Source organism: Chelonoidis abingdonii, chromosome 4 (assembly GCF_003597395.2).
Source record: "Chelonoidis abingdonii isolate Lonesome George chromosome 4, CheloAbing_2.0, whole genome shotgun sequence".
In the NCBI taxonomy this organism is placed as follows: Eukaryota; Metazoa; Chordata; order Testudines; family Testudinidae; genus Chelonoidis; species Chelonoidis abingdonii.
Window position 1 is genome coordinate 100616650 of NC_133772.1, and position 16259 is coordinate 100632908.

The window sequence follows — 16259 nt, forward strand, 5'->3', positions numbered from 1 at the left end:
TGGTATGTAAGTGTCCCAGGTCACTGGGTGGGGGCTCGAGCCGGTTATGCCTTGTGTTATTGAAACGGAACCCCTGGATACTGAACCCGGCCCTTGTTGCTGCCAACTCAGAGGGGCAGAAGGGTTACAGGTAGAATTGAAATTCCGTAGCTGGAGACTAAGCTCTGACATAATAAAATTGTCTAATACACACTTTCTTCAGCAAACTATATGCAGTGGCTCAATCTGTGCTTTTAGGCACAACTCTGAGGAAGAGGTAAGTGCATGAACTGCACCATCCAAAGTGTAGAAACATGTCTCAGTTCTCTCCCTTGATTTCCCCTTCGCCTATACCAGCAGCAAATTACAACACCCTTTCCATTTGCTCAGCTGTGCTGGTTGATGTGCTGGGTAGGCCAAACTGAGGTTATATCCACTGCTTACTACTGGCCAGAAAGCTGTTACAGTTCAGTGCCCCAAGCTGTTGTACTGGTCCCTGAGGCTGCTCTAACTGGTGTCTAATTAAGTTACCTGGAGTTAATCTGGCTCCTTGGGATTTTGGGGATCAAGGAACCACAAAAGTAGCATTTGTCCTTGTCAGGTTCTGTACCATGTGGATGAGAGGGCCGTTTCTGGGCCTTGTTTTGTAGCAAGGGGCCTTGGCAGTAATATCAGCCAAAATTCAAGTGTCCTTGTAATAAGACTAAATATATTTCAGCTGTTTAAATTCAAATATACTTTTCAAATCTGACAGGCATACATTCTTATATTTGTTAAGACCAATTTTTCTTCAGAAAACATTTGCTTTTTGACATTTTAATGAAGCAATCTACAGCGTGTTCAATATTGAATTTAATTCCTGGGATTAGTAATAGTAAAACCTTTCTTAAAAAAAAAAATCACATCAATTTTGATGATTCCTTCTATTTTCTTTTTAATTCACTCTCTGTTCACATTGAGAGAAAAGACAATGATCAGCAGTGTTTAAAATACTTGTGCACTCCAGGTAAAGGTACTAATACTGTCACATTTTAGTAGGAATGCAGGATATTATTTCTATAGAAAATAATTTAAAAGTTATGTTAGGATTTCTAGGATACTTGAGCTGTCATCTCCATGTGTTTGAATGCTGGAGGTCTCAAGCTATTTATGTTTAAAAAGCCCATATTGTGATGTTGGATGGAGGTTGTATTTTAATCGGAAATAAAAAGGTCGAACTATTTCATCTACCTGGCACTCCCCTCACCCCAAAAAATTTGTTGTTAAGAAAAAACACATTTTTCACTCGTATTAAATAGAGATGTTTCCTAGGAACTGGACTGAATTAAAAACCTGTGTCTTTGTATGCATCAAGGAGTTCTACTCATTGAGAGATTATTAAATTTTCATACATTTAAATTATAGTTGCTGGTTATATTAATCTAATTGTTATATTTCTATGAATATAAAATGGTCTGTTACAGGGAAGTTTTATTTGCCACAATAGTGGTATAAAAGTAATTTTACTTATTTTCACTTTTGATGTTTTCAAATAGTTTACTATTTCAAAGAAAAGTGGATAGACCCATGCAGTTCTATCAAGAACCCAAGTCAAGGTGCCCCATGAATTAGTCAGCAGAGGCGATCCACCACTGTGTATGTGCCCAGCATCTTTTCTTCTCTAAATCTATAGAGCAAACATTAAAACACGGATCTCATAAATTGCAGTACAAATTGATATGAGTAACCAGCCCTGGCAACCATCGATCTTAATTCTTTCAGCCATCACAAACTGAATCCTTTATTCATTTTTTGAGGGGGGGGGTCGGGGAGTGAGCTACAAAAGCCCCACAATCTTAAGCATGCTTGCAATACAGAAAGAGAGTTTGGAAACTGATCAGAAATATCTGACATTTCTAAGATAAGGGAAAATATTATCTATAGTTGTGGTATATTTTATTTTTTTTCACAAATATTTCTCAAATAAGCAACAGCATGTAATTTTTTACAGGTCTTGAGGGCAGCCCAGCAAGGTTTGGTTCAAGTATGAATAAGATAGGCATAAATGCTCGCAACAGTTTTTAGTTTTTATTTAAACCAGCTATTAGTTTCTATGAATAAAAGTGCTGCATCTAGTCTGTTATGATTCACTGAATCATATAATTTCTTATTTATGAATAAGTGGACAACAGAGCACTGATAAAAAGGTTTATGAATCCTGAAAGTTTTGAGAATTTTAGCATAAATTATTTGTATTAAAATTTATATAGAGTAAAGGATATGTGTTATTAACCCTTGGTAATTTTAAATACTTCAGTCATTTACTCATGCAGTGAAAACTTTATCATGTGATTTGAGTGCTTCAGTCACACACTATGAATAGCAAATAGTCACTGAAGAAACACTATATAGTTCGACTTTATTCAACCAAGCTTTCGGGGCAAATACTTGAATGATGAATACATTTAAAGAAAAAATTTGCAAAACAGAAGAGGTGCTAAATTCATAACAAATATCAAGCCCAATTCTGCAAGCCATTTATTAGACAAATAAAGCTTATGGGTGAAATTCTGACCCCATGACAAAACACTGACTTCAGCAGTGCCACGATTTCCAGTATCAGAGGGGTAGCCGTGTTAGTCTGGATCTGTAAAAGCAGCAGGCAACCCATGAAAGCTCATGCTCCAAAACGTCTGTTAGTCTATAAGGTGCCACAGGATTCTCTGGCATCTGACAAAGTGAGTATTCACTCATGAAAGCTCATGCTCCAAAACGTCTGTTAGTCTATAAGGTGCCACAGGATTCTCTGCTGCTTTTACGATTTCCAGTGTTTGTAGATCATACCCATTATTTGTAATAAATAGTTTGACCTCCTGTAATAGGAGATATGTTTAATCTGAGGTTTTTTCACTTTCTGAGCAAGATATTTTGTTGCACTTCAGGTAATTTTGGATTGTCAGTTATGAGAATAAGTGTCTCTCTTCCTCCTGCGGCAAAATCGTCCAACAAAGAAAAATCCAATGAAGTTGAAAATCCAACTTTGCCTGTTTAAAGCTATTTATAACAGTGACTATTTTAGCTTTGGAAAACTTACTTACAATCATACATAGTACCTTTCATCCCAATGGATCTAAAGAATACTTTACAAACTATATGAATCACTTCAAACACATCAATGAAATGACTCTCTTGCAGTGAGGTATTAGTGGTTAAACAGCCCTTCTTACAATTGCAGTTATTTGAACTGGAAGTTGGTGTGCATAGGGCAACTGCTCTGCTCATCTGCCCCTAGAACAGTCTCTGCTGATACCACAAGGAAGTACACACTATAAAACATGAGCAGACTAGAATGTCAGGCATTTATGAAATAGTACTGACAGGTTCAACTAATGTTTGCTTGGTTCAATAGTTATAATTGGGAGAGGGAAGAGTATGTAAAAAAAAAGTAAGAGGACCCTACAACATCCCAGTCTCCTATTAAAGTGGTGTAGATTTTTCTGCTGGGTGCCCAAACTGAACTGAATTTAGAGTCTCTGGAGACAAGCCGGTTGTACTCATTTACTCATTTATAATGGCTGAGCCATTACACACATTGAATCTATTTCCCCATGTTAAGTATCCTCACACTTTCTTGTCAAACTGTCTGAAATGGGCTATCCTTATTATCACTACAAAAGTTTTCTTTTCTCCTGCTGACAATAGCTCATCTTAATTAATTAGCCTCTTAGAGTTGGTAGGGGAACTCCCACCTTTTCGTGTTCTCTATGTATATATATCTCCTCACTATATGTTCCATTTTATGCTTCCAATGAAGTTTATGCTCAAATAAATTTGTTAGTCTCTAAGGTGCCACAAGTACTCTGGTTCTTTTTGCGGATACAGACTAACATGGCTGCTACTCTGAAACCTGTCATTTACTTGTGTTGATGTGCATTTATTGAATAAATATGTGTTGATAAAGGAGCTCTCTCTCATGTTCAGCTTACTCCTTTTGCGTAGGATGGAGTTAACACATCCTTTTGACACATCGCAGGTTGTTGCTTTAAAAAAATTATCACATCATAAGCGCCAGATTTTGGCCTCATGTGATAAATAAGTCCCAGCAGAGAAGTGGAAGAGAAAATTCCTGATTTATTGTTTGTGGAGACAATTTGATAACTGACAAATCTTCAGGTACAAACCAAAAATAAATATTCAAAGGAATGAGGAGAAATGGGAATGTATTTTAGTATCATGTTTTACTACTTTTTTGGACCAAGCTTTTAAGATCACATTTAAAATCCATAATGAAAGGCTATTGGCCCCAACCCTCCTGCTTTGGAAATCCTGAAAAACAAGGTCTGGGGGTGGTTAATTCCACAACCCTCACAAAATTTCCCCAAACTTTTTGTAGGGAAACAGGGAACTCAGTTTGTCACCCTCTACCTTACTTCATCTGTGAATTGATATGTGATATGTACTGGGAGGGGTCTGTAACAGGCATAAGATCACAAGGGGTAGTGAACTGATGGATCTCTCATCCTTACCCCATTCTCATCCTTTTAGTTCTCAATCCTGATCCCACTGAAGTTTGAACACTAACTCCCATTAATTTCAGTAGTGAAGGATGAAGCTTTTCATGGTTACCTTCTTTAGACCTAATTTTTCTTTGGTGACCTATGATTACTATTATCTGGCTATTCCAGTAGTGCCTAGTAGGCCAATCAAGATCAGGGTCTCAGTGTGTTAGGAGCTGTACAAACACAAAGTATGAGTCTTCCACAGCCTGGATAGAGCTCCCCCAGCTGGACATGCACTAGGCTACCGTGTTTGGGTCCCACCATACTGGCTATGTGCTATATGCCCTTAAGCTTCCCTTGCTGCAGCAGAGTCTTTTTCCTTAGCCTCTCTGGCACACTTCCTGGGCACAGGTTGACTGTTATCCCTTTATGAAAATGGTACCATGTGGACCAGCTTCCCTAGCCCCTCAGGACAAGTGTTGTCTCCTGGTACCTGTCACTAGCTTATGCTGGTACCTGTCACTAGCTTAAGTACACCTTTTTCCAGAGCTCCAACCTTGTGGGTGCTCTGGTTTTACAATTCACTTTTTCAGGGACTCATGATAGTGAAAGTAGACACAGATTTTATAAGGGTTCTAAAACCCAAGCATTCTTTACTTCAGAAAGCACAAAAAATATATAGATTTAGACAAAATAATAAACTCGCCTGTATCCATTTCCCTGCGTCATTTTCTTCAGCAGTCCTGAGCACTGTTTAGGGTTAGGTCAGACTCCCTTAAGGAGTCCAGGATCCCCTCTCCTGAACATGGCTTATACTCCAAATGGTTGATGGCTTCACTACACTACAAAATTAGGTTGACTTTGGAAAGGCTGACCTATAGCCATCACAGCAATTCAAATGAGCTATTGGCGTCCACACTACCCTCCTTCTGCCAGTGGTGCATGTCCTCACCAGGAGCGCTTGCACTGACAAAAGTGGGGCATTGTGAGGCAGTGACAGCCATGCATGGCTTGGAGTTGGAGCCTCACTCAAGTCTGACAGCTAGAGCCAGAGACAAAATGTGAAACAGTAGCTGTGAAATTGACATTGTTGTGCCATTCCCTGTTGTTAAATGAACCACCCAGGCTCATAGTTCAGGCTGTCAGCCCCAGGACAAAGGGAATTCCAGCTGTGAACCCCATGCCAGGCTGCAATAGAGGATCTTAGGGCTGACCGCCAACAGCTGAAGTAAGTAACAGTGTCTACTGACGCTGTGTAACCCTAACTATATTGACATAAGCGCTACACCTCTCGTGGAGGTGGAGTTATTATATCGGTGTAGAGGGCCACTTACTTTGGTGGAAGCAGCATTCTAGTGTAGACACTGACATAATTGAGGATTGATCCTGCTTTGAGCAGGGGGTTGGACTAGATGATCTCCTGAGGTCCCTTCCAACCCTAATAATCTATGATTCTATGATTCTATAATTAGGTTCATGTAAGCTGTCTTACATTAACCTAACTCTGTAGCATAGACCAAGCCTAAATTTCTCTCCCACCCCGCCCCCACACAGCCAGTTTCCTGCTTTTTTACTGATCCCCTAGTTAAACAAGACCCCTCTGCATGAGAAGCATACCCAACTCTTCCTTTGTCTTGCCCACATTTCCTTTGTCTTTGTGAGTACCTCTGCATTAACACTTGATCTTTGTTCTGCCTCAAGAGCAATTCAAATATCCCAAAAGCCTTCCTGCAGATAAACCTGGCCAGACTGTTTTATCTAGACATCAGTCATCCTATTGCCCTGAGGTGCTCCCACTTGAATAGACATCAACAAGATTCAGCCTGTTCTTGGGGATTCTTGACACAGCCCTGACAGCATATGGATAACTCCAGATACGCCAATGTATTCAATGACAGCCATTCTAGTTGTACATATAGATGCCTAAGTTGTCTCCATGAGACAATCCCTGGCCCAGAGTTTAGAATCTAAATACCTCATTTCCAGTGCCCCCTCTCCAGTGCACTTTGTACCTGAAAGAATATCACTCAGGAACCAACAATGAATAGTACCTGACATCAAGCTAACTGTATGCAGTGTTGTTGCAGCTAGGTTGGTCCCAGGATATTATAGAGTCAAGGTGAATGAGGTAATATCTTTTAACAGACCAACTTTTCTGTTGGTGAGAGAGATCACTTTGTATTTAGCTGTGACACTGAGTACATTTCCCAGACCTCTGAAGAAGAGCTTTATGTAAGCTCAGAAGCTTGTCTTTTTCTCTCGCTACCAGAAGAAGTTGGTCCAATAAAAGATATTACCTCACCTACCTTGTCTCTCTAATCAAGCTAACTGGCATAGTGACAGGCAAAGGAGTAGATATTCAAGGGGGGAAAAGAAGCAAAAACTGTACTTAATTTAGTCATTTTAAAAACCAAAACAATTCTACACTTTGCATCAACTGAGGCAATCTCAGACATGGGAATACTGAGATTTCAAACAAGAAGACAGTTAGTATGTGTCCTCAAAGGCAAGAAAACACAAGACCTTCTGTAATCTTTTAGAAGTCTCCTCCCCCCACCAAAAAAACCCCTCTCTTTTCTAGCAGAATGTTTGTGGGGTTTCCTTTTCCTCCTCTTCTTCCTACAGCATTAGCGGTTATCAGGAAATATGGGGGAGCGAGGAAGCTAGAGTAGCTCCCTTAGAAGAACTCTAGTTTTGTTTTTTTTTTAAACCATTCAGGCTAAGATCTGCAATATGTCAAATGTCTCTTTGCTTATCCAAGGAGAAACATAATATTATATGGTTGTCTCCAAATGATTAAAGGTTTCTTAGGCAGTGTAGCCATTTGAATTTCTATGTGTTGAGATTAATCTTGCTCTTTAACTGTTCCTACAAAAAACAGTCTGTTTTTCTTCCATGTGAATTTGATGTTTCAAGGGATACCCTGCCCAATGTTTGAGGGGTGCGTGGGGGGAGGGGAGATCTTGCATGTCACATTGCTTCGCTGCTCCTGCTGCTTGCCCACCTGTCTCCCCTGCTCGGATTTGACACTTCAGGACTCAACAGATCCCGTTAGTTACTGGGAAGAGGTGCTTCTCAAGGCAAGCACAGGGCAGCAAGCCAAAAGCAACAGTAGAAACAGTTAAAGAACACACATTACCATGTGATTCATTACCAAAAATGTGGTTGCTTTCTGAAAAGCAAAGGGGATAAAAGAATATGAAGAAAAGGGCGGTAGGGGGGGAGAAAGGAGAAGGGCGGGGGGAAGAAATAGCCCCAGAAGAGGTGATGCTGAAAAGAGCTGCAGTTGTTTCAGCCTGTTGTCAGATACCACTGGCATGGTGCTCTGCTCTGTTCAATATTGATAACAGTTGGCTTCGTGTGTTCCTTCTGTGTGCTGCCCTGGCTTTGCGCAGATAGCTGACACAGCAGACCCCAAGAGAACCCCCAATGATCACAGACTCTGATAAGGTACAAAGGCACCCAGCTAGTTTTATTGTCAAACAAAGCACATTAATAGTTTCCTGCAGACTATACCGGACATACTTCGAATATGTGCCCCCTGACAATGGACACAGCTCAGTCAGTGGTGGGACTCTTCACTGCCCCCTACACCAGACAAAGATGTCCACTCAGGGATGCATTCTTATATACAGGTACAAACAAATTACACATCATTCCTGACGTATTGTGGTGCAACCTCTCTATGTAGCAAGGTACAACCCCTCTACGGAGTAAATGCCACCTCTCACCTTGTACATGTTGGTTGGAACAAAACAACTCTATCCATCATATTACCTTTTTGCTCTGTCCTTGTTATCTGTGTGGAATGTGCAAGTATCGGTGTGTTCTGGTATCTCTGGTATCCAGTACTTTTTAGGGATGCATATTTGAGCAACAGCAGCCCTTTCCTTGCCAGCTTCTGTGATCAGGGCCTGCCTCTGGCTCACAGCTTAACTTTGCTTTATGTTAACAAAGTCTTGACCATTACTTTAGCTCAGGCTTTAGGCCTCATACTGGGTTTATGTTTCAGGGCCTCATCTTACTACACAGTCCAAGGGAGCTTAAGTGTCATCAGTTCTCTGTCCTGTTGTGTTTAATGTTGCCTGGTCTGATTCCCCTCTCACATCAGTTTTATATTCATGGAGTTGCTTCTAATTCACACCAGGGTGAGAGGAGAAACAACCCCTTGTCTTGAAATTCATTCTGGCCCTTTTTACCTCTTGGATGTCTGAGCATCACACTGAGTATTTGAAGAATTTTTCTCACATAATTTTCTAGCAAGAAATATTCATCCAAAGGATTAAGAGGCTGTGGAGTTATGAGACATTCTATTCTCATCACTCCCTGCTATCTAGTGATTTGATGCCTCTAGATTAAAAACAATGTGGCTTACACTTCATACTTTTAAACAGGATTTTTAATTAAAGTCTGAATCTGCATCTATGGCCTGATCCAGAGCCAAGTGAAATCAATGAAAGATGCCCATTGACTTCAATGGGTGTTTGCACCAGGCCTATAACACTTTAGAGTTGAGAAATATAGCACTCAAAAGCATAAAAATACCAAAAGTTAACAGACTGGATCTTCAGCTATGCTATGTTTACATTCTAAGCTATTTTTTCCTTTCTCTCACTCTTGGGCAGGGTAAGGCCTGAAATAATCCCTGGCACTGCAGACAAAGATATGAAAGAACATGGTGTGCTCTGCCTCTTTCCCTCCTGCCTCTGGCATGTCTCTCTCCACCTACCCTCAATCACTAGGCTGAAGGTAGTGGTGAGTGGATGGTGTGCAGCTGGTTACATCAGCTTCATGCAAAGTGAGGATTCACCTGTCATGGCTCCCTTTACAGGTGGTTGTCCATCTGCTAAAAAATCCACACTCCTTATGAGACAAAGATCTTCAACCACTGTCCCCTACATCCTACTATAGTAATTTATTTCAATTACATTGATACTCTTAGTGTTAGCTAATTAATTGCAGAAGTTCCCATAGCTGAAGTCAAATCTGACTGCTTATGAATGCAACTGTTTCTAAGCATAGAGGTTGATAGGAATTAGGAGCGACCATACAGATCAGTTTCTTTTTGCCCTATATAAAGAGTTGATACAAATTGGTATTGGAAAATTCTGGCTATCAGCCAAAATAGGTGGCTATATCGAATACTGAGGACAGGATAATCAGCTACTCTCAGGCCCCTTGACACTGTTTTGAAAAGGGGTCTTGGTGGTGGATTAACCACTTGGGCAATGGGGCCTGTTCCGAGGGCCCCTGGCCAGTTATCCCCCCCCCCAGAAAAATGGGCACCCCGGCACCCCAACCCTGCTCCCTGGTAGGAGTGCTTGGGGGGGACTGCAGGCGGAAGGGGTGGGGAGGGGCCCTCACTTGCTGTGGCCCAGGGTCCTACAAACCCTCAATCTTAGAGAGACTATAAATGTAATTTGGATTTCATTTAGACTCTTTTTACAGTGTAAGGGGGCCTGACTATAAATGAGAATCAGGCTCTAGGCACTGGAAGACTGGCCCAAAGCTCAGACCTCCCAGCAAATCTAACAGGACCCAAATGTTATCACTCTCTTCCTTTGGTTTCACCAATTATGAATTTTCAACCCTCTCTGTGTTGCTTTCCCACAAAACCACAGTAATTAGAAGTTTCTCCAAAATCATCTCATCATACTTTGTCAGTGACTGTGCACACACAAAAACAGCAGGTGCAAAGGGAACTGACCAAAATATACTAAATATATTGTGCTTTAAACCTGGATTTACTGAACATCTTTAGATGGGTTGGTTTTCCAACTCATTTACTCCTTATGTGAACTTATTTATTCCTCTGTGATTCAAACCTCTAAGAATACTGGCAGAAATTCTGATGCCACTAATTATAAAAAGAAACTGTGTTATGAAGCAATATCTAGAAGACAAATGAAAACCCTGGAAGCCAGGACTTTTGAGATTCGTTGAATGGGGAGGGAGCAGGTTGCTTAACTATTATGATGCCTTTGAAGCTGGAAGAATAATATCCTTAAGTAATTTGATTATTTTACTACTCTCAAATTTTTTTGAATGTGTCATAGTAATAAAAGAAAACTGATTGAAATTTATTGATATTGTCAAGCGGTATTTGGCAAAGTCCCTCACAAGAAGCTACTAAAGAAACAATCTTGGTGTGAGTGGTAAAGTACTGTTGTGGATCAAAAACTGGCTAAGAGACTGCAAATAGAAAGCAGGAATAAATGGTCAGTTTTTGTCATGCCAAAAGTTGACCAGTAGAATGCCTCAAGGTTTGGTACTTGGTAAAATATTCTATCACAAATCTGCAAATTACAAAGTTATGTAAATTAGTCGAGTCTAGAGAGACCTCTGGGGAACTTGAGAATGATCTAATCAACTGGCAACATGATGGCAAGTGTCATTCAGTGATAACTACAAAGCAATGCACATTGGAGGGGAAAAAATGAAACTACTCATAAGAACAGCCATACTAGGTGAGACCAAAGGTCTATCTAGCCCAGTATCCTGTCTTCCGACAGTGGACAGTGCCAGGTGTCTCGGAGGGAATGAACAGAACAGGTAATCATCAGGTGGTCCATCCCTTGTTGCCTATTCCTAACTTCTGGCAAACAGAGGCTAGAGACACCATTCCTGCCCATACAGACTAATAGCCATTGATGGACCTATCCTCCATGAATTTATCTAATTCTTTTTTGAACCCTATTATAGTCTTGGCCTTCTGTGCATTGTGTAAAGAAATACTTCCTTTTATTTATTTTAAACCTGCTGCCTATTAATTTCATATGGTGACCCCTAGTTCTTGTGTTATGAGAAAGAGTAAATAACACTTCCTTATTTACTTTCTCCACACCAGTCATGATTTTAGAGACCTCTATCAGATCCCCCCTTAGTCATCTCTTTTCCAAGCTGAAAAGTCCCAGTCTTATTGATCTGTCCTCATACGGAAGCCGTTTCATACCCCCAATCATTTTTGTTCTTTTCTGAACCTTTTCGAAGTCCAATATATCTTTTTTGAGATGGAGTGACCACATCTGCACACAGTATTCAAGATGTGGGCATACCATGGATTTATATAGAGACAATACGATATTTTCTGTCTTGTTATCTATCTCTTTCTTAATGATTCCCAACATTCTGTTCACTGTTTTGACTGCCGCTGCACATTGAGTGGATGTTTTCAGAGAACTACCCACAATGACTCCAAGATCTCTTTCTTGAGTGGTAACAGCTAATTTAGACCCCGTCATTTTATATTTATAGTTGGAGCCCTTTTGTAGCTCTTCGCAGTCTGCCTGGGACTTAACTATCTTAAGTAGTTTTGTATCATCTGCAAATTTTGCCACCTCACTGTTTACCCCTTTTTTCAGATCATTTATGAATATGTTAAATAGGACTGGGCCCAGTATAGACCCCTAGGGGACACCACTATTTATCTCTCTCCTTTCTGAAAAATGACCATTTATTCCTACCCAACTACTCTTACAACTTAGTGTTCTAAAATGGTTGTAGCAACTCAGGCAAGGGACCTGGGTGTCACTGTAGACAGATTCTTGAAAATCTCTGCACAACGCACAGTTGCAGTCAAAAAATTAAACAAGATAATAGGATGGATTCTAAGGAATGGGATGGAGAATAATACAGGCCCTGTCTCAAAAGGGATATTGCTCTTCTCCATTTCTGCAATGAGAATTAGCTGAGGCTTGGGAAAAAACTATCATATGAAGAGACATTTAAAAGACTGACAACTTACTTCAGAAATGAGACAAATAATAATAGAGTATATCAAATAATGAATGGTCTAGAGAATGCAGATTGGAGGCTTCTGTTTTTTTTGTCTCACAACACAAGAACAAGGGAACAGTTAAATTTAAAGGTGAGAAATTAGAAACTGATAAGAAATACCCTCCTCCCCAACAACATTTAATTAAACTATGGAACTCACTGCCAGAGGATGTCTTTGGTATGTCTTCACTGCAATGTAAGCCCCAGATTTGAACTCTGGCTCAAAACTAATCCCCACTGAGTCTACACAAAAATTGTGCTAAGTCAGAGCTAAAACCCATGGTTTCCTCTGGCTTTGTCATGGATGCCCACAGAGGTGGAGGATTCGAGCCTGAGTCAAACCAGGCCCCTGGGTTCAAACCCTATTGCTTTGCAGTGTAGACACAGCCCACGCTGGACTCATGCTCTGGGAGCCTACTGAAAGTATCCCACAATCCCACAGGTTGACTCTCTTTGTCCTCTGGACAGTCAAGTTTTACTCCATACTGCACCACAACCAAAGGGCAAAAGTAACCACATTTTAAGAGGATACTAGAAAGTCAGGATATGGGTGGTTGGACTCAGGCCTGCATAAATCAGTGTAGACATTAGATCCCAGGTTGGACCCAAGGTACAACAATTTCTAACCTGGAGTCACAAGCAAGCATATATACACAAGCCCTAGATTAACAAACCCATTCTTTGCTAACTTGAGGTCTGCTAACCCTGGGTTTACACTGCAGTATATATTTATCCTTTGAGGCTGTCATAGATCTCCTACTCAGATCTGAACCTTAGAGTTCAGAAACTGAGATGCTAGCAGGAAACCCCCAAGCTTAATTACCAGCTTGGATCTGATAGCGCTGCCACCAGCCAGGAATTCCAGTGCCTGGCTCACTCTGGTCTCCCCAAAACCTTCCCTGGGGGGACCCCAAGACTCAGATGCCCTGAGTCTCACAACAAAGGGAAACAACCCCCTCCCCTTGTCTCCTCATTATTTTCTCCCAGGCTTTCTTCCCTAATGCCCTGGACGATCACCCTGTTTCATTCTGAAACGCAAACCAGAGAGATCAGGCTGTCTCACCTTCACTCAGAGTCCCTGCAAATGCAAGCTTTGTAACTGTAACAGAAGAGATTTTCTCTTCCTCCACCAATTCCTGGTGAGCTCAGACTCTTTCCCCTTGAGCCCCAACTAGGAAAAAATCCAACAGCGCCTTAAAAAGAAAGCTTTATTAAAAAGAAAGAAAAAGACATAAAATGGTCTCTGTATCTGTGACAATATACAGAGTTATTGTTCTTAAAAAAATTGAATACAAACCTTATCAAAGAAATACATATTTAAACATTCACAAACTCACACATGTAAATACAAAAAAACCATATAAGCCTATTGTCTTTCTACCTTTGTACTCAAACTTGGAAATAGAAGATTAGAAAGCCTGGAGATAGAGTGATCCCCTCAGAAGACTAGAGAGCAACAAGACGAGACAAAGAACAACACCCAAAACTTCCCTCCCTTGAGATTTGAAAAATCTTGTTTCCTGATTGGTCCTCTGGTCAGGTGTTTGGTTCCCTTTGTTAACCCTTTACAGGTAAAAGAAACATTAACCCTTAGCTATCTGTTTATGACAGAGGCCAAAACCTTAGGAAGATTCAAAAAGAGATTGAGCATTTACATGCATAACAAGAACATCCAGATAGTTATAATAGTTACTGCCAACAAATATATTTGAAAAGATATTAAACCTCATGCTTTAGGTTTTTAGTTAATCTCTATCAGGAGTAGGAGGTCTCTTGCACCTTCCTCTGAGGAATCTGGTGTTGGTCACACCAGAGACAGGATGCAGGACTATATGAACCATGGGTTTGATCCACCATGGCAATTCCTATGTTCCTAGTCTTTCTTGCAATATTCACCCAGTTTATAGAACCTAGCAATTACTTCCCAACTATAAATATGACATTTGATATTCACTGAACTGTGTGGATTTTTTAAACCAAAATATTTTACAATTTCCTCATTCACCTGGCTCTAACTGCAGTTTATCTGAAGTATTTTGGACTCCCTTCCAAGATGAGTTTCCCCATCCTTTCCTCTATTTTACTTTCCTGCACTGTTATCCATGGTATCTTATTTCAGATGAGGAGGAAAAGAAAACAGAAAAAATCATCCATATCCAGATCAGTATGCCTTAAGGGGGCACAGATGGTGTTAAGCCACTTATTTCTCACCCCTCCAGCCTGATCTAGGGGCTATCTGCCTTTAGGGATTGTTTCTTGCATAAAGCAAAACAGCCAGGGGTCACCTTCTGTCAATAGGGTGTGGAGGCACTTGTTTCCCAGAGAGATAGTGCAGGAGCTGCTTCTATGGCTTGTCTATGCCATCCGAGGATTCCCATATGCAAGGGGAACTCTCAAGGGTTGGAGTAATCAACTTTGTATTGGTTTAGTGCTAACATAGTGATGCAAAGCAACTTGTTAGGGCCAGGAACTGGTCCTTAGAAAGGAAGACAAAGCAAAACAAAAATGGAGAGCAAAGCTTCTAATGTCAACTCACCCAAAAGTGCATTTGCCATCCCATCTGCTTTCTGCCTGCTAAAATTTTGTGTCACTTTAGTCATGTTAAATACATTGTCAGAGACTTGTTTCCTTTAAGGATAGAAAGAAGTGAAAGCCCTCTTAATTTCCAGGGTCAGCTGCACTGAATTCCAGTTGAATACAAGGGGGACCCCAGTGAAGACTCTGAAATAGAGCCAACCTAACCTTTAAATTAGAGAGCAGTGACTGTCCAAGCTGCATCATTCTACTTGCCCTTACACACACACAATGACAGCAGCCAACAGATTTAAGAAATAATCATTTCAGGTAGGTCCCACTATGTGGCTCCAGTCCCACAAATTGATTTTGCACACAAATCCTGCATTGTGCAGCTGCCACAAGTTCAGTAGCCCTGTCATAAACAGATAGTTAAGGGTTAATGTCTCTTTTACCTGTAAAGGGTTAAGAAGCTCAGTAAACCTGGCTGACACCTGACCAGAGGACCAATAAGGGGACAAGAGACTTTCAAATCTTGGTGGGGGGAAGTCTTTTGTTTGTGCTCTTTGTTTTGGGGGTTGTTCGCTCTTGGGACTATGAGCGGACCACATCAATCCAGGCTTTCCAAATCTTCTGAATCAGTCTCTCATGTTTCAAGACTTGTAAGTAATAGGCCAGGCAAGTGTGTGTGGTTTATTTGTTTTTCTCAACTTGTAATGTTAGAGGGGGTTCCTCTGGGCTATATGAATCTGATTACCCTGTAAAGTATTTTCCATCCTGATTTTACAGAGATGATTTTTACTTTTCTTTCTTTAATTAAAAGCTTTCTTTTTAAGAACCTGATTGATTTTTCCTTGTTTTAAGATCAAGGATCTGGACTCACTAGGGATTGGTGGGGGGAAAGATTGGGGGATGGTTAATTTCTCCTTATTTTAAGATCCAAGGGGTTTGGATCTGTGTTCACCAGGGAATTGGTGAAGTCCCTCAAGGCAACCCAGGGAGTGGAAAGTTTTGGGGGGACAGAGAGTGCTCCAGACACTGGAATACTGGATGGTGCCAGTGTACCAGATCTAAGCTAGTAATTAGGCTTAGAAGTGTCCATGCTGATCCACACATCTGTATCCTAAAGTTCAGAGTGGGGAAGGAACCTTGACAAGCCCATTCGGGGGTGGGGGGGGAAGGAAAGAAAAAGAAAATAATCCACCTAGAAAGACACTCAATAACTAGTAAAGCCCCTTTCTCTCATGGATTTGAAGATATTTGCAACCTTTAAGACTGCAGCAAGGGGTACATTCTACCTTCCAAGTTATAAAAAATTATCAGTGCCAGATGCAAAGATGTTTCTTTGAAGGAGGGCTTTTGTTTACTTGGGAATTCTTGGCAAGTCTTTATAAACTCCAAAAAGACTTCCATGGTAGGTTCCATGGCCTACCACAGATGACCACTGAATAGATGGAATCTATGAATTACAATGGAAATCTTAAATTCCAAGACCAGAAGGAACCATTATAA